Source organism: Dendrobates tinctorius, unplaced genomic scaffold, assembly GCF_039654945.1.
Source record: "Dendrobates tinctorius isolate UK_male_01 unplaced genomic scaffold, ASM3965494v1 ptg000014l, whole genome shotgun sequence".
In the NCBI taxonomy this organism is placed as follows: Eukaryota; Metazoa; Chordata; class Amphibia; order Anura; family Dendrobatidae; genus Dendrobates; species Dendrobates tinctorius.
In genome coordinates this window covers 5,777,957-5,796,966 of record NW_027361682.1, presented here as the reverse complement: position 1 = coordinate 5,796,966, position 19,010 = coordinate 5,777,957, and the positions used below count along the sequence as shown (strand labels likewise).

Genomic DNA, 19,010 nt, shown 5'->3' with positions numbered 1-19,010 from the left:
CTGTTCACTTTTCCATTTATAGATATGGGCCTCTTGTCCGGTCCACTTGAAGCGGGGCAAGATGAGATCACATGTAGCGATGACCAAATATTTGAGCAGCCACGGTCACACAAAGGCAACGATGGGAACGTGTCACAAGAGGTGGACGATGATGAGACAAAATTGCCAGCAAGATAAGCTGCTTTTACACATCCGTCTTTTTGAATCCGGAACGATGCGGCGAAAAGTGTGAGAACCGGATCCGGAATTGGATCCGGTTTTGGCACATAGAATTTAATGATCGCCGCATCGTGCCGGATGGACATGCGGCGCCTCCGTTATTAGCTGGAAACGGCAAACCTGTGCCGTCCGGTGTCAGCAAAAAACGTTGCCTGCAACGTTCTTTTGCAGCGCCGGAACGGCTTTTTCTACAGCGCATGCGCGGTCACTGTGAGGTTAAACCCATAAGCGCCCGGCGAGCGCACGCGTATCTCTCTCTCCCCCCTCCTCCCGCATACCGCTGCATCTCGTCCCTGGTGTGGCTCCTTTAAATGCTTTCCAAGCCGGATCAGGCGCCGCATCTGCATCCGGTGTCACCGCTGCAGGCCTGATCCGGTGGTCCGGCTTTCCGCCGCACGCCGCCGGAACAAACACACCGGATGTGTGAAAGCAGCCTTAGAAGGAGGACCAGGGTGCGGAAGTGAAAGCTGAGGTTGTGGATGATATTAACTGACTCAACCTGGCACTAGGACATGCAGAGCAAGGACAGCAACACACATGGTAGCACCCCAACAGGCAGGAAGAAGCAATGTGGTGGCCACAGACAGAAGGCCGGCAACCGTCCCTCTTAACACCAACACGACGGAAGTTGGCAGTACAACTGTTAGGTCATCCCGAGTCTGGTTGTTTTTTTTAAAGACTCTGACGATAACCCCAAACAGGCCATTTGCACCACCTGCCATGTCCGCATCAGCAAGGGTAGCAAAACTAACAGCCTGACCTCCACCAGCATGATCAGGCACATGGCAGGAAAGCACCCGATTTAGTGGGCCGAACCCCAGTCTCCAGGAACAGTGTCTGTAGGTGAAAACCCTGCTTCTTCTACTGTTGTGCATGCAAGCCAATCTCCTGTCCACGGTGCATGCGAAGATGGCTCCTGCCCTGCATCTGTCATTGCCCACACTCAACTACCACCATCATCAAGCACGTCCACATTCTTGTCCCAGCGCAGCCCTCAGTTGTACATACCTCAGTCATTGAAACTCAAGCGTAAATACGCAGCCTATGCCCCACAGGCCGCAGTACTACATTCACACATTTCTCATCTGCTTGCATTCGAAATGATTTCCTTTTAGGCTTGTGGAGATGGAAGCTTTCCGCAGCCTGATGGCAGCGGCCGTCCCAAGGTACTCGGTCCCTAGCCGCCACTATTTCTCCTGGTGAGCCGTCCCAGCATTACACAAGCTTGTGTCCCTCAACATTACCTGTGCCCTGAGCAATGCTGTTACTGGAAAAGTCCACCCAACCACGGACATGTGGACAAGTGCTTGTGGGCAGGGACGCTACATCTCGCTAACGGCACACTGGGTTAACATAGTGGAAGCCCGGGACCCAGACGGACCTTAGAATGGAATACATCCTCCTGACGCCAAGGATTGCGGGCCCTACGACAGTCAGGGTTGCCCCCCCCCCAGTCTACAGCTCCTGCACCTCATCCTCCTCTTCCTCTTCAATCTCCATCTTCGAAATGACCACATCAGTCACAAGCTGGAATCACTGCCAAACGTCAACTAGCTGTACTGAAGCTAATATGCTTAGGTGACAAACCACACAATGCTGAATGCTGAAGAGTTGTTGGACAGCTCTGAAAGAGCAGGCAGATGTGTGGCTGACACCGCTGAATTTACAAAATGACAAAAATCTTGGCACTCAATGTGTGAAATATTCAGATACTTTTTATTTCGTGCATCCAGACAGAAAGGGTTAAACGTTTTCGGTCCACTATAGGACCTTCATCAGAACAATCTTGTTTACTGAAATATACATACAAAAGGAGAACAAAAACAAAATGTTAATTGCTGTCTGCATCATCACAGAAATACATACTAGCAAAAGACATGACAAAATATATGTTCCAACTTCATCAACAAACTTCCAAGGAGAAAGAGACGGCTAGTGGAGGTCCTATACAAGGGTGCTTTACTGAGTCAGGCGATGGTAACTCCAAAAGTGCTGTGCTGGTTGTTAAGGAAGAGGGAGCCAATAAGTGGGTATGGTTAAGCATAGAGGACTACACTGACCGAATATTGGTGGTAATATAGTGCGACCACCCTTCTTGTGGAATTATTAAAAAAATTCCCATCTGAAAACTCTGGCGGCAGAGGTCACAGTTTGTTGGACAACCAAGGAGTACAGGCGAGAGAGACACAACTCCAATCCAGCAGAGGCAGGGAACATTGGCAACATTGTGGGAGAGCTTTCTCAGACCCTTCCATTGCAGTGGTCATGATGCGTGGCGTACTCTCACAAGGAGTGCAAAGTTTTGGAAGATGGTGAGGGAGTACCTTGCTGACCGTACCAACGTCCTCCAAAATTCCTCTGTGCCTTTTAATTATTGGGTTTCAAAGCTGGATAAGTGGCATGAACTGGCTCTCTACGCCTTGGAGGTCCTGGCCTGTCTTGCCGCTAGCGTTTTTTCAGAGCGCATTTTTAGTGCCGCTGATGAGCGCATCCGCCTGTCCACTGAAAAAGTGGACAGGCTGAGTCTTATAAAAATGAACAAGGGCTGGATTGGGGTAGACGTCTGTACACCACCGCATGATAACAGTGAAACCTAACCCCAAATCCAGTGTCTTTTTTGTGAGTATATTCCCAAGCACCTATTCACACCCACACATTGGGTATACGCTTCCTGATTTCGGATATTTGCTGTTATCTTTCTCATCATCATCCACCACCACTAGATCACCAGCGTGAACGTGTTCTGTGATGCAACAGCCAAGTAATTTATTTCAATGGTGTTTATGATGCCCGTTCCAAAAATGTTTACACTTATACTCTATGTTGAGATGTCCCCCCCTCCCCAGGGGTAAATGTTTGTCAGTCCATACACTTAGTATATGGGCATTACAAGTATAGGAGACCCGCTCCTGTAAACTGGGAAAACAGTTTTAGTAGGCCATCCTCCACGTCTCTTCCGACACCACCACTAGATCACCAGGGTAATCATGGTCCATGATGCAACAGCCGCTATACTTTTTGCCAGGGTGTTTATGATGGCGGTAAAAAAAACATTTACCGAGTAGGTTGATGTGTACCCCCCAGGAGGAAATGTTTGCATTACAAGTATAGGAGACCCACTCCTGCAAGCTGGGAAAACATTTTGTGGAGACCATCCTCCACATTTCTTCCTTGGGGGATTGGATTGTGTGCAAATTTTGGGCAGACCTTGTATTCACGTCATGGACATACTTTGGGTGACTTAAAAAAATCAGAATAATGGGAACTTTGGTTTCATGTGGCCATCCAGTACTTGTATTCAAAGGCTTATTGGGGTGCATGTAACTTTGGTGCAGGGCAGGCCTTGCATTCAGTGCATAAGCAAACCCTATGGGAGTACCAAATGAATACTGGGAATTTGGTTGTATGTGGCCATCCAGTATGTGTGTTCAAAGGCTTATTGACATGCGTGTAACTTTGGTGCAGGTCAGGCCTTGCATTCAATGCATAAGCATAAAGTATGGGAGTATCAAATGAATACTGGGAACTATGGTTGCATGTGGGTCATCCATGACGTCTGTTCAATGGGTTGTTGGGGTGCATCCAAATTTTGGGCAGCCCTGCCACTCACTGCATATCCAATAACAGTATAGGAGACCCACTGTTTAATAATGGTAACAACAAAGCATAGTCGGCTGATGGCTCTCTAAGACAGGGTTCCTGAAACTACGACCCGCGGGCCACTTGTTGCCCCGCCGAGGACTTTTATATGGGCCCGGCCGACATTGAACTTCACTGCAGTTCAATGCCGGAGGGCCCTGTAATCGCGTGCGGAACAACAAGGCGTCGAGAAAAGGCGTTGCGCAGCCCTCTGTATGCAGCGAGCACACACAGACGACGTGATTGTCATCACGCTGCCTGCGCCGCCTGTGCCAGTAGAAGACGGAAACGAGAGGGTGCCTCTTCAGAGCAGCGGGGGACATAGTGCTGCCTGTTCGGGACATTTACCTGCCTACTGGGGACCTGTGCTACCTATTGGCGACATTTACCTGCCTATTGGGGACATTTAACTGCCTATTGGGGACATTTACCTCCCTATTGGGGACCTGTGCTTCCTATTGGGAACCTATGCTGCCTATTGGTGACTTTTACCTGCCTATTGGGGACTATGCTGCCAATTGGGGACTATGCTGCCAATTGGGGACTTTTGCTGCCTATTGGGGACATTTACCTGCCTATTGGGGGGACTCTTGCACCACACCAGTCTGAGCCTGAGGTAAAAGTGAAGTTCAACCAATATGGGCACTGGTGGGGCTGCATTGGTGGGCACTGATCAGACTGCATTGATCGGCAGTGCAGTCTGTATGCCTCTGTGTGGGCAATATTATTGCTGGTATAGTTTTAATTGATTCGAAGTGTAGAATATTCAAAGAACCCATTAAAAAAATCAGTACGTTTGTTGATTTAACTTTACTTCATTTTAAATATTGTACTTGTTCCTGTTTTGTTTTATTACTTCAAAATGGTCCAATGGTCTGAGGGACCGTGATCTGGCCCCCTGTTTAAAAAGTTTGAGGATCCCTGCTCTAAGAATAGTGAGGGCCGATTGCTGGCCCTCTAAAAATAGACTTTGACTTTCAGAGTTCCTCCTTCAAAAGTGAAACACCCCACATGGCCAAAGAAGGTAAACTGTTAAAACGACATTTCCCAGTGAATGCATTTCTCTTGTTAGAGAGCAAGGCTAAAGTTGAAAAACGCATCAAAAATGCAACGTGTGAACATAGCCCAAGTGGTGGCTGAAAATTTTTGTTTTGGGTTAATTATTTTGCCTTATATAAAAGTGAATACTATGGAAAGGATGTTCCTTAACATATTTCCCAGTAAAATCCATTTTGGCTTCGTTTTTGTATATTTTTTGGTGCGCCTGTAAAAATGGAGTAAGACTCTGACAAAATTGTTCACAACTGTGACCTGGGAGTCAGAAATGCTTCCAGGGGTCTTCCCCATGATGTTTCCATGTCATTTGAGCACTGTTTCCATCATTTTTAGATGTTTTTAGACTTTAGAAGGACCCCCAGGAGGGGGGTGGAGGTAAAAATACTCGGTTTTCCCATAGACTTACATTGGGCTCGTTGCTCGGGTCAAGTACCCGAGTATTCCAATTTGCATGACCCCGAGCAACAAGCGCCCGAGCATTTTATTGCTCGCTCATCACTAATTATGAAATAATAGATGTAATTTTTCTGTAAACCTACATTAAAGGTGTCATAAGTAATTGCATCCTCCTCTGGATCTTGAATATTAGAGCCAATCAACAAATTTAAGCATCATATTCGCTTTCAGCACCACAAAATTAGCTACTTTCAGCTGTTTTTTCTCTCTGAACCAACTTGGTTTTAGAACAGTGTCACTTGCTAATCCTAAAAGTTCACATACTTTTGTCTCACACAAACATGTGATATTGGATTATTTTCACGCTTTTGTTTTGATTTTATTCATTATTTAATTTTAGGACTGAAAAACTGAGGTAGTTTTAGGTCAGACTTTTAGAAATATGTTTTTGAAGGGTTTACAAACTTTCAGACATTCCTGTAGCCTGTTTGTAGAACCATTAGCACATGATTTCCACCTCTGCCACCTCACACACCACTTTACTATGTAAAATCAGAATGTAGTTTAGTGGGAGCACATGGCTGCTACACCAAATGAGCAACACCTGTGACTGTTACATCTTTCAGGCAAGATTCATATCATATATGTAATATATCACATACAATATTTGACGGGAGTAAGGGGCAGCGTGCATGTGTAATGAAGGATCCTCCCATGTGTGGACCCAGGAAGAAGGAGAATAATGTTCCACACCAGTACCGTACCACCAATGGCTTCACATCATGCATCCTCTATGTGGCCCGTGAGTATTATTATATATGATCTAATTATGAATGGTGCCTGATTGAGGCTTGAACATAATGGAAATCCCTGCTATTGGATTTACAAACCCCAGTAGGACAATCAGATGAGTATGTGATTATTGCATCCTGCTTATCTATATTTAGTACCCCGTTTTTCTTGAATTATGGGTATTGCTATATATACTTTTGCAGTTTAGGATTATCTATACCTTAGTACCTCCCACTCCCATCTCCAAGACTTTTCACGTGCTGCAACAATTTTTTGGAATGCACTACACAGCTTAATTCGATTAATCCCCAATACCCACAATTTTAAGCTTGCACTAAAAATGCACTTCTTCAGACTGGCCTACCGCCTCAGCACATTAACCTAACTATCCCTGTGTTGAACATTCAAAATTTTTAACATAACCAGGTTCCTCATATCATGTTCTCATACAACTTATGCATTTAATAGCCCTCTGTGTCTGTACTTTTACATTTTCTAGCTGATAACCGGTTCAGGCATCATTACAGGAACACCCGATTACCTACACTTTGGCTGGTCCGAACAAGGAAAGCAATTGTTACCATTCACCTTTCGTGTCTCCCCTATTTCCTCATAGATTGTAAGCTTGCGAGCAGGGCCCTCATTCCTCTTGGTATCTGTGGATTTATGTGATTATTGTTATGCTGTAATGTCTATTGTCTGTACAAGTCCCCTCTAAAATGTAAAGTGCTGCGGAATATGTTGGCACTATAGAAAGAAAATTTATTATCTATATCATAAAAAGAATAATTGATGTCATTTCTTGATGTTACACACAATTATTAGCAGGCTTTCAACCAACTTACTAATATAGCCTACTTGTTTGAGTTTATTACATTCTTGATACTGACAGTGATATAGGTATATCGGTAGCGACCATGCTATTTTAGAATTTTGGATAACTAGAGGTGGAAGACCTGTGAAGACTCAGACGTCAAGGATAGATTTCAGAAAGACAGATTTTAAGGGATTCAGAAAGAGAATTGGAGGGATCCAATGGCTAGATATCCTTAAAGACAAAAATGTCCAGGAAGGATGGGAAATCTTGAAAAATGAAATTCTCAAAGCACAATTGTTAACAATTCCGAAAAGAGGGAAGAATAGGAAGCATTTAAGGAAGCCAGGATGGATGAACACAGAACTTAAGCACATGCTAAAAAGGAAGAAAAAAAGTTTATAAAATGGAAAGAGGGAGGCATATCTAAAGAAGAATATAATGCTGTCTGCAGAACCTGCAGGGCACAAATCAGATTATCTAAAGCTGACAATGAATTGAGGCTTGCAAGAGATGTCAAAAGCAATAATAAAGGATTTTGGGGATATGTCAAAAGTAAAAGAAAAGTCAAAGATGCTATAGGATTTTTACAGGATGAAAATGATGAAATGGTAAGACAGGATGTTGAGAAGGCTGAACTTTTAAATTCCTATTTTGCATCTGTTTTCTCTCAGAAAGGAAATATAACATCAATTGTTCTTCACTGTCCTATTAAGGGAATAGAAGAATCCAGGATATCTATAAACAGAAAGATAGTGAAGAAACACTTAGCTAACCTAAATGAATTAAAGTCTCCAGGTCCAGATTACACCCCTGAGTACTGAAGGAGATAGCAGAAGAAATTTTTGAACCCCTCTCCATAATCTTTGAAAATTCTTGGAGAACAGGAGAAGTCCCAGAAGACTGGAGAAGAGCAAATGTTGTTCCTATCTTCAAAAAGGGGAAGAAAGTGGACCCAGGCAACTATAGGCCGGTGAGTCTGACTTCTATACCAGGAAAGATCTTTGAACAAATTATTAAACAACATGTATGTCAGTACCTGGATAAGAATGAAGTGATTAAACAGAGTCAGCATGGGTTTGTAACTAATAAGTCATGTCAGACTAACTTAATTTCCTTCTATGAAGGAATCACTGATTGGGTGGATCAAGGAAATGCTGTAGATATAGTATATCTTGACTTCAGCAAAGCATTTGACAAAGTATCTCATTCAATCCTTATTGAAAAAATGACTATGGAATGGACAAGGCAACTGTTAGGTGGATTCATAACTGGCTTAGTGATCGGACCCAAAGAGTGGTCGTAAATGGCTGCACATCCAGTTGGAAGAATGTCTCAAGTGGGGTACCACAGGGCTCTGTCCTGGGCCCTGTATTGTTCAACATCTTTATCAACGATTTAGATGAAGGAATTGAGGGTAAACTGATTAAATTTGCTGATGACACAAAGCTAGGAGGGATAGCTAATACTAGAGAAGAGAGAGAGAGGATTCAAAAAGATATAAATAAACTGGAGAAGTGGGCAGCAGCTAACACAATGGTTTTTAACAGGGAGAAATGCAAAGTACTACATCTGGGCAATAAAAATGAAAAAAGCATATACAGAATGGGAGGAATAGGGCTAAGCAACAGCACATGTGAAAAAGACTTGGGTATACTAATAGATCACAGACTGAATATGAGTCAACAGTGTGATGCAGCAGCAAAAAAGGCAAATGCAATTCTAGGATGTGTTAACAGAAGCATACAGTCTTGATCACGTGAAGTCATTATTTCCCTCTACTCCTCTTTGGTCAGACCTCATCTGGAATATTGTGTCCAGTTTTGGGCACCACATTTTAAAAAAGACATCAACAAACTGGAGCAAGTTCAGAATGGTGACCGGTCTGCAAACCCTGTCTTATGAGGAAAGGTTGCAGGATTTGGGATTGTTTACTTTGCAAAAGAGAAGACTGAGAGGAGACTTAATAGCTGTCTACAAATATCTAAAGGGCTGTCACATTGTAGAAGGATCAACTTTATTCTCATTTGCACAAGGAAAGATTAGAAGCAATGGGATGAAACTGAATGGGAGGAGACACAGATTAGATATTAGAAAAAACTTTTTGACAGAGTGATCAATGTGTGGAACAAGCTGCTACGAGAAGTTGTGAGTTATTCTTCAATGGAAGTCTTCAAACAGAGGCTGGACAGACATCTGACTGGGATGATTTAGCGAATCCTGCTTTGAGCAGGGGGTTGGACCAGATGGCCCAGGAGGTCCCTTCCAACTCTACGATTCTATGATTCTATAGAGGTAGTTTCTTTGTTTATATTATACTAGCGGAAGACAAATTATAATGATTATCCTCCATCTCATAGTCCAGTGCCCATATATCCATCGCACATCCTCCATCCCTTAGTCCCGTGCACATATACCCATCATACATATCCTCCATCCCATAGTCCAGTGCCCATATACCCATCATACCTATCCTCCATCCCATAGTCCCATGCCCATATACCCATCATACATATCCTCCATCCCATAGTCCAGTGCCCATATACCCATCATACACATCCTCCATCTCATAGTCCCGAGCAGGGTTGCACTGAAGATGTGCTGTTATGTTACCTGGCAGTGCGGCTCTGTCCGGCCGCTGATGATGCGATTTTCTACGCCGGTAACAACAGAGCGTAGCAGTAATAGAGGAGGGGGTGATTCATTTCTGTTATGTGCTCTTTGCTTCTTTCTGGAGGGCGGACAATGGCTGGGAGCTTATGTTCCCGGGGATGCTAGATTTCTCACACCCAGTCAGTGTCTGCTGAGGTGTTGTGGAGTGGGAAACCTGTAGCTCATAGCAACCAATCACAGCTCAGCTTTCATCTTTTAAACAGCTCTGGTGAAATGAAAGATGCTTAGTGATTGGTTGCTATGGGCAACACAGGCAGTGTAACTTGTTGTGGTCAAGAAGATGTGCCAATGAAATATATATATTAGATATTTATTATACGGGGCTTTGCGTGTGAAATGAGTGTGGCTATGCAGAGTGGGCAGGGCTATGTGGAGTGGGCATGGCTTGATAACACACATAACACTCAGCTTTATATACTGTATATAGATATTCACTTAAAATTTCAAGTATTTACACACACAAAACAAATATAACATGGCATGTAAGCCCACAGGTTAGTAATGGAGAGACGTATATAAGACATCTATCCATTACTAATCCTATAGTTATATGGTAAAGACACAGCCAGAATAAAGTCCTCTATTTGAAATAATCACACATACTCCTTTATTGAATTTTAATTTACCATACTTACTGAATGCCTAATCCCTGACACCCGTGTCTCCTGCAACAAAACTAACATAATAAACCAACATATAATACTATTGTTTCTGATGTAGTCCATTTACCGAGTGTCCCACGACTATCTCATGTGTAGAACCGTCACTTCTGGAGATGTGACTGCTCTACCCAGCCTCTGGCAATACACTTTGGGAGTGATTACCTCCTGTCAGTGTATCACTGCACTGTCGTGAGAGTTCACTGGAGTTCATCAGCTCTGATGCTCTCATTTACGGCAATAAGTAAGTGACAGCAATGGAGCTGATCAGCTGATGTACTCCAGTGAACTCACAGCCGCTCAGTGATACACTTTGGAAGCGATTACCTCCTGTCAGTGTATCGCCGGGTGAAATCGACATGGGACACTCGGTATTAAATGGACTACGGCAAACAGGGAGTATATGTTGGTTTATTATTTTTGATTGATTGCGGGCGTCAGGGGGTTAGGTGTTCGGTGAGTATGTATTGTGTTTGTGATTATGTCAATGCTTTGTTTTTTTTTGTTTTTTTACAATTGAACTCAGACGCCAGATGATGAGGCTACTCTTAAATCATTGGCTCATTCTGTCTCTGTTATATGTGACAGCAGACATAGCCAGCTGGGAGTAGTACAATCACTATGGGCTGTTCGTCGCATGGGTACACAGACTAGCGCACACAGGCGCAGACATATTCTCCGCCCATACACTCTTCCTCCTTCTGACATCTCCTTTTCTGCAGCATTTTTGACAGCAAATCCACTTCCCTTTTTACACCTGTGGTTTTGCTGCAGATTTGACTGACTCAATGGAAGTCAATGGGTGCAGAAGTGCTGCAGATCCTCAAAAAGAATTGACATGCTTCTGAAAATAAAATGCTGCAACTAAGGATGGAAACTTCCACAACACTTCAGGATTGTCATTGATTACCATTGCTTCAGTAATCACTTGCGGTTTTGGAACATTTCCATTTGGGAAAAAACGCCGCGGAAACGCAACAAATCTGCATTGTGCACATAGCTTTAGAGTCTTTCAGTTCATGTTTGATGGATTTTAATCCATTATTCCTTGGATAATTCTTCTAGTTCTGTGAGATTCTTGGGTCGTCTTGCATGCACTGCTATTTTGAGGTCTAGCCACAGATTTTCAATGATGTTCAGATCAGAGGACTGAGGGCCATTGTAAAACCGTCAGCTTACACCTTTTCAGGTAGTCCATTGTGGATTCTGATGTGTATTTTTAGGATCATTATCCATTAGTAGAAGCCAACCTGTTTTCAACTTCAGCTTTTTTACAGATGGTGTTATGTTTGCATTAAGAATTTGTTGAAACTTCATTGAATCCATTCTTCCTTCTACCCTTGAAATGTTCCCGATGCTATTGGTTGCAACCCAACCACAAAGCATAATTGAACCACCGCCATGCTTAATGGTTGGAGAGATGTTCTTTTTCTGAAATTCTGTGCCCTTTTTTCTCCACACATACCTTTGATCATTGTGGCCGAAGAGTTCTATTTTAACCTCATCGGTCCACAGGACTTGTTTCCAAAATGCATCAGGTTTGATTAGATGTTCTTTTGCATACTTATGAAGTGGAATTTTAATGGTAAGAAAGTAGGAGTAGAGGGAGAGGAGGCTAAGTGAAAGCCTGAAACAAAAACCTAAAGAAATTAACTGGAATATAAGTTTTTATAAATGCAACGTGTAGATACATGTTCACACTGACCACTAAATAAACAAAACCTGAGATAAAAACAAAATGAGCAAATACTCTGCAGTAAATAAGTAGCAAGTGTACTTGGTTAACATAATTTTGATAAAAAAACAGTAAAAGCCATCCCACTACATCATGATGACCTTATTCTGGATAGGCCTAACCTCTAATATTAAAACCTTACCATATGTCAAATGGTGTAAATATGACTAAGGACCTTAAGGATTTTAATACTAGAGGTTAGGACTGTCCTGAATATTGTCACTGTGACGTGGTTGGATGGCTTTTACGTTTTTTTGTGTTCAAAATTAAGTTCACCAAGTATCCTATGTTATTTTCATGCACTGTTGCTATTTACTTATTTACTGCAGAATATTTGCTCATTTTGTTTTTATTTTGGGTTTTGTTTTTATAAATGACGTCCTGACCTACCAAGGGCAGGACGGTGCACATGATCGTCCTGACCTGACCGACGGTGAACATGACTGGATTTAGCCTGTAACAGCTCCAGAGATTTCTTACATGGCATCTTTATGATTTTATATCAGTTCATCTTCTCTCCATTCAGTTTCATACAACATCGGATCCTCTCAGTGGAGATTTTCCTGATTGATACCTCAAGGATGAATACGGACAAGGACAAGATGGTGGAGATGATGTTTCACCTCACCCTAGAGATTCTTTTCCAACTTACTGGAGAGGTGAGAGATTCTGATGACAACACATTGCAACATTTGTTTTAAATGGAATAACAAAGTAGATACAGCTGGAGGTGAGGACTCAGTACATGTCTGTAGTGAGATTTATTAATGTGTTCATAACCAGGACTACACAGTCATGAAGAAGACCTCTAGTGATCGCTGTCATGACCCTCTGTCTGAGGGATGGGGAAGATCCCTGAGCCCAATCATGAGACCTCCCCCTCATTTTCTGATTCATGAAAACATCAATGAGCAGAAGATCCTAGAACTCACCTACAAGATGATTGAGCTGCTGACTGGAGAGGTGACACTGCTGGGAATGCTGGGACATTATACAGTAACGCTATGGAGGGATCGGGGGATGACGGTATCATTGTATGTGTCAGGTTCCTATAAGGTGTCAGGATGTCACCGTCTATTTCTCCATGGAGGAGTGGGAGTATTTAGAAGGACACAAAGATCTGTACAAGGACGTCATGATGGAGGATCCCCAGCCCCTCACATCACCCGGTAATAGACAGGACTAAATACACACGGCCTATAATTATCTGTATGTAAAGAATGAATTCAGTCCCTGTATGTGTTTCCTCCAGTTCTATCCAGTGAGAGGACAACACCAGAGAGATGTCCCCGACCTCTTCTTCCACAGGATTCTAAACAAGAAGATCCCGTTGTTCCTCAGGGTCATCAGGTAAATGAAGAAGAATGAAGGTGTCATGAGATCTTCCGTTTCATGTGTAGAAAGCTGTGAAGGTCCTGTTTTATCCACCAGTGTTATACATAAAGGGGTTATTCTCATCTGGAATCCGTCTGGTGGAGGTGTTAATTGTGTCCATGTAGTGAGTGTATATGATTCCTCCAGGGCACCTTGTACATTGTATCTTTATTGGGGAAACCATGTGAAAACTACAAACAAGGATGAAGCTACACAAACACCCAAACCGGAATGAACTGGACATGCCTGTGGGAAAACATTTCTCTGGACCTTGACACTGTGTGGCAGATTTTAAAGTCTTAATACTAAATGGTAATTTTAAGGAAAACAGAGAAGAATTCAAACTTATAAGGATGTTCGATTCTTTGCAATAGGACTCAATTTAACACCTGAATGTACATCTACGAGGACACAATTCACACCATGACCAGATGGACTCTAGATAACTAAGGGAGCATTCCCACCGCCTCTCCATTTCTTCATTTGTAGCAAAAACCCTAATTTGATGTCCTTGGCTTATCTTTAGGAGGCATCACCCCTTTCACCTCATGAACATGTTGTGCTCTTGTCTTATTGTAAACATGCCTGAAGAAGGAGCCTTTGTCCTCTGAAAGTTTTCAAATATATTTTTTATGCTTAGCCAATAAAGGTATCACATTTTTTTTTTTTTATTATTTTGGAATTTTTGAAGATTGTATTGCTGCACAATTGAACGCCACCATGTCTGGCATTCTCTTGTAACCAGCATTGCATACTGCAGTGGTATATACTTGCAACAATGCCAGTGTGCTGATATTTTAAAATTGATGTAAAGTTGGTCATACACACTAGATGTTGTCTGGATCTTCTAACAATTTTAATGTTATGGGGACTGCTGGTTAGTTAGGAGCCGATTTATGCAGGACACCTGCTATAGTGTAATTTTTTGGATTTCATGTTAATTTATGATCTTTTATGTTTTCTAAGTCATTCCACATAACTTCTTCCCCATCTATCTGTGATTTTACAATCTTTGTTTCAGGGTGAAGATCTGCCCCATATTAATACTACAGAGACATATGTGAGTGGTGATGAGCGATGTAAGGAGGAGATTCCTACAGATAACGGCACAGGTGAGTAGTGACCACTAACTGCAGAGAAGTCACAGATACTTCTCGTTCATTGGCTTGTAGAATTTCTTTATGTATGGAATATTTTTAGGGTTTGTTTATGTAAGGCTTTTCTTGTGGATTTTAGGCTATGTGCACACGCTGCGGTTTTTGCTGCGGTTCCACTGGTTTTGACCGCAGCAGGACTGCAGCAGTTCTGCAGACAGTGTACAGTAGCATGTTATCCTATGGGATTAACATTCTGCTGTGCACATGCTGCGGATTTTTAACTGCTGAAAAGCTGCGGTTTTGAATCTGCAGAAGCAATTGACATGTCAATTGTTTCTGCGGATTCTGCTGCAGTTTGCCATCTATTCCATTGTCCAGGTGGCAAACCGCAGGTCATTTTACCTGCGGTTCTGCAGATAAAAATCCGCAGACCAATCCGCAGTGTGTGCACATAGCCTTACACTTAAAGATTTAGTGTTTAAAAATAAGCAGCACATTATGGTACTATTTTTTGTACCATAATCGTTTTTCAGTTGTTGCAGATTTTCATACTTTCGGATCGTGGACCCACTGCTCCTCGGACCGGGCTTACCCTGGAGGGGCATGGTTAAGAGGCTGCCTTATTTTCACTAGAGCTTCTGGGTATAACCTGGGAAGCTCCATGAGTTTTACCCCCTTCCCAGGCTCTAAACAACTGCCCCCAGCTGTCCATTTTACCTCTGCTGGTTAATAAAATGTCGGGGAATCTCACGTCATTTTTAATCAGAAAATAATTTAGTATGTAAAAAAAAAAAAGTACATGTATAGTAAGCTAAACTAGTATTGGACTAGTTATATATGTAACTGCCATCTTTGTATCTATCTAGTCTGTGTGTGTATTGTGATAGGTTGAGTCACTCAACACCTGGGTCAAACACCTGTGGGTTTATTAAAGCACAACATAAACATTAACCCCTTCACACCCGAGCCTGTTTTTGCCTTCGTGACCGGGCCAATTTTTTCAATTCTGACCAGTGTCACTTTATGAGGTCATAACTCTAGAACGCTTCAACGGATCCTACTGATTCTGACATTGTTTTCTCATTACATATTGTACTTCATGATGGTGGTAAAAATTTTTAGATATGAGCTGCGCTTATTTGTTAAAAAAATCAAAATTTGGCGAAAATTTAGAAAATTTTGCAATTTTCAAACTTTTAATTTTTATGCCCTTAAATCAGAGAGTGATATCGCACAAAATAGTTAATAAATAACATTTCCCACATGTCTACTTTACATCTGCACAAGTTTGGAAACATAATTTTTTTTTTTTTTAGGAAGTTATAAGGGTTAAAAGTTGACCAGCGATTTCTCATTTTTACAACAAAAATTGCAACACCATTTTTTTTAGGGACCACCTCACATTTGAAGTGAGTTTGGGGGGTCAATATGACAGAAAATACCCAAAAGTGACACCATTCTAAAAACTGCACCTCTCAATGTACTCAAAACCACATTCAAGAAGTTTATTAACCCTTCAGGTGCTTCACATGAATGAATGGAATATGGAAGGAAAAAATAAACATTTAACTTTTTTTCACAAACATTTTACTTCAAAACCATTTTTTTTTATTTTCACAAGTGTAAAAAGAGAAAATGAACCACAAAATTTTTTGTGCAATTTCTCCCGAATACGCAGATACCCCGTATGTGGGGCTAAACCACTGTTTGAGCACACGGCAGAGCTCAGAACGGAAGGAGCGCCGTTTGACTTTTTCAATGCAGAATTGGCAGGAATTGAGATCGAATGCCATGTCGCATTTGGAGAGCCCCTGATGTACCTAAACAGTGGAAACCCCCCACAAGTGACCCCATTTTGGAAACTAGACCCCTTAAAGAACTTATCTAGATGTGTTGTGAACACTTTGAACCCCCAAGTGCTTCACAGAAGTTTATAACATAGAGCCATGAAAATAAAAAATCATTTTTTTTTCCACAAAATTACCTTTTAGCCCCCAATTTTTATTTTCACAAGGGTAACAGGAGAAATTGGACCCCAAAAGTTGTTGTCCAATTTGTCCTGAGTGCGCTGATACCCCATATGTGGAAGAAAACTACTGTTTGGGCACACGGTGGGGCTCGGAAGGGAAGTAGTGACGTTCTGGAATGCAGACTTTGATGGAATGGTCTGCGGGTGTCATGTGCGTTTGCAGAGCCCCTGATGTACCTAAACAGTGGAAATCCCCCACAAGTGACCCCATTTTGGAAACTAGACCCCCCAAGGAACTTATCTAGATGTGTGGTGAGCACTTTGAACCCCCAAGTGTTTCAGTAAAGTATACAATGTAGAGGCGTGAAAATAAAAAAATCATTTTTTTTCCACAAAATGACCTTTTAGCCCCCAATTTTTATTTTCACAAGGGTAACAGGAGAAATTAGACCCTAAGAGTTGTTGTCCAATTTGTCCTGAGTACGCTGGTACCCCATGGGCTCACGGTGGGGCTCGGAAGGGAAGTAGTGACGTTCTGAAATGCAGACTTTGATGGAATGGTCTGTGGGCGTCATATTGCATTTACAGAGCCCCTGATGTACCTAAACAGTGGAAACCCCCAATTCTAATTCCAACCCTAACCCCAACACACCCCTAACCCTAATCTCAGCCCTAACCATAACCCTAACCACAAACCTAACACCAACACACCCATAACCTTAATCCCAGCCCTAGCCCTAACCCTAGCCCTAACCCTAGCCCTAACCCTAGCCCTTGCCCTAGCCCTAACCTGTGTACCTGCTTTTTTCTTTTTTTTTCTTTACTTTTTTTTATTTTTGTGACAAGATCGCTGCGCTGTGATCTGACTCATAGTAACGCCACTTCTCCTCTGATCTCACTGACAGATGATCAGAGGAGAAGCAGCGTTACTATGTGACAAGATCGCTGCCTGGCACACAGTAACGTGACTTCTCCTCTGATCTCACAATGACAGATGATCAGAGGTGAAGCAGCGTTACTGTGTGACAAGATCGCTGCCTGGCACAGCTGTGCCAGGCAGCGATCTAGTCACACAGTAACGCTGCTTCACCTCTGATCATCTGTCAGTGAGATCAGAGGGAGAAGCCGCGTTACAAAGGGTGAGATCGCCGGGAAACAAGCAGCTTTCCCAGCGATCGCTCCCATTGGCTGCTGTGACGCTGACGTCATCAGGACCTGAACCAATCAGGTCTCGATGACGTCGGGGGTCCCAGCATGCATTGTGATCCCCGCGTTGTAAGGTATGTGGGGGTCCCGGGGGGCACAAAACCGCCAACAGTAGATAAACATTGGCGCTGCACAAAGCCCAGCAAGCGCCAACGTTTATCTACTGTGGGCGGTCGTGAAGAGGTTAACAGGATTTAACAAAACAAAAATGGTCTTTCAGGCATAACGGCAAAGCAAAAGATAACGTATTTCAGAGTTCATAAGACTGCAGGATTTGCCTTCTCAAGATATACTAAATCTTCAGCTCCTCTTGGAGCTACCACCTGGAGACTTGCCTGTCTCCAAACACACACATAGAAAAAATTTTTAGCTGTATATTTAACTTCCCAACCACACCCTTGAGGGGGAAATATGGTGAATAAACATCCCACTTATTTCTTACACTTAATCACAAAAAACCCAAACCCTCATAATGGCAGGTTAACCCCTCAGCACATAGCATGCTGGTGAGAAAGTTATGGGTTTCACAGACGATAGCAATCTTCGTGAGAAATATCTCCCTTCACATGCAGCACCAGTGACCCTGTCACTTATCCCCCCTGCCCAAAGCAGTACCCGGCGGTGGCCACAGAATAGTAGACAACGGAGTTGTGTTGTGCAGCTCTGTAACTTAGCATTTCCAACCAGTACCAAGAACAACTGACAAGCGGGGAGTGCCTGGTGTTGAACCGCCACAGATCAAATTTTTTTTTTTTTTTTTTTAAATCAGATAAATTTTTATTTAACCAAATTCAAGTACAAAACAATAGAACAAAAATGGCAATGAAAACATTAACAATGGTCATTAGGTTCAGAAATTCCCTCCCTCCCTTCCCCTCTCCCCATTACATACAAGAGCAGCAAAAAATGCATGGTGTAACCTAAGATCAGGGTCATCTTCTCTCCACCCAAGGTGTCCACAGTGTCTCAAATGTTCTTATGCTTTTTCTCTTAATGTAAATATCTTTTTCCATATTCACAATATAGTCAGACTGTCTGAAAAATTCCATCAATGTCGGCGGATCTTCATTTATCCAGTATCTGGCGATCAGTTTTCGTGCAATATATAATAAAGTAGCTATAGCCACTTTATATTTATTATGTACCTGGACCTCCTCCACATATCCCAGTATACACACCACGGGATCCCTCTCAATCCTACAACCATACGCGCCTCCTATGGCATTAAGCACCGCCGTCCAATACGGGTTCAGATTTGGACACTGCCATAACATATGGAGAATTCCAGCCCCCCTCCATTCGGCACCGAGGACACTAAGAAGTCTGTCTCAGACCCGCTCTATACAGCCGTTCAGGAGTACTATATACTCTATGGAGTACA

The 19,010-nt window shown here is 42.6% G+C and overlaps 1 pseudogene; it reads left to right on the top strand.

Annotated features, from left to right (window-relative positions):
- The window catches only part of LOC141073689 (uncharacterized), a 68,788-nt pseudogene that overhangs the window by 11,090 nt on the left and 38,688 nt on the right, over window positions 1–19,010 (top strand).